This window comes from Penaeus monodon, chromosome 29 (genome assembly GCF_015228065.2).
Source record: "Penaeus monodon isolate SGIC_2016 chromosome 29, NSTDA_Pmon_1, whole genome shotgun sequence".
Taxonomy (NCBI): Eukaryota; Metazoa; Arthropoda; class Malacostraca; order Decapoda; family Penaeidae; genus Penaeus; species Penaeus monodon.
In genome coordinates this window covers 26346614-26347175 of record NC_051414.1, presented here as the reverse complement: position 1 = coordinate 26347175, position 562 = coordinate 26346614, and the positions used below count along the sequence as shown (strand labels likewise).

Here is a 562-nt window from a genome sequence, read left to right as displayed (position 1 = left end):
ATCTCCCCCAAAAACAGATACTGAGAACAAACTAGTGGGTATCAGATATAAGAAATTCTAAATAGATATATACTTCCGTGCACAGAACCACTTGGAGAAAACAAGGAATACAGCTAAGAGGATGCTAGCTCCACGGAATGAAGTTGAAACAGGCTTTGCAAGATGGACGTTTACGCTGCAACAAACGGCAAATACCTGTGCGTTGCAAATCAGAAATCCCTTTAAATCTTCATAAAGAATCACCTTGCTACAGCTAAGCACAAGGTAAGGAAAACACACTCCAGCAACAAATATTTCAGGGCATGTAAGTCTAAAGGTATTTTCACACCAGTTATCTGAAGAAGCGCTTGTGAAGTCTTTCATCTAGAACATAAGCTTGTGTTTTTGATAGAAGTTTAAATTAAAAACAGATTTAATAGACGCTTTTTCGGGAAGTTGGTCTAAAAGCACCTTTGGACGTGCATGGCTCCATCTGTGAAATTTAATGAATAAGAATGTTACGTTTAAAGAAGGTACTAGTAAATATATCTGAGATATAGAAAATAGATTGGTAAATAGGCTG

General features: G+C 36.8%; 1 pseudogene; it reads left to right on the top strand.

Moving 5' to 3' along the window:
- Positions 1-235: 235 nt before the first annotated feature.
- LOC119591661 overlaps positions 236-562 on the top strand; it is a 3700-nt pseudogene continuing 3373 nt past the window's right edge.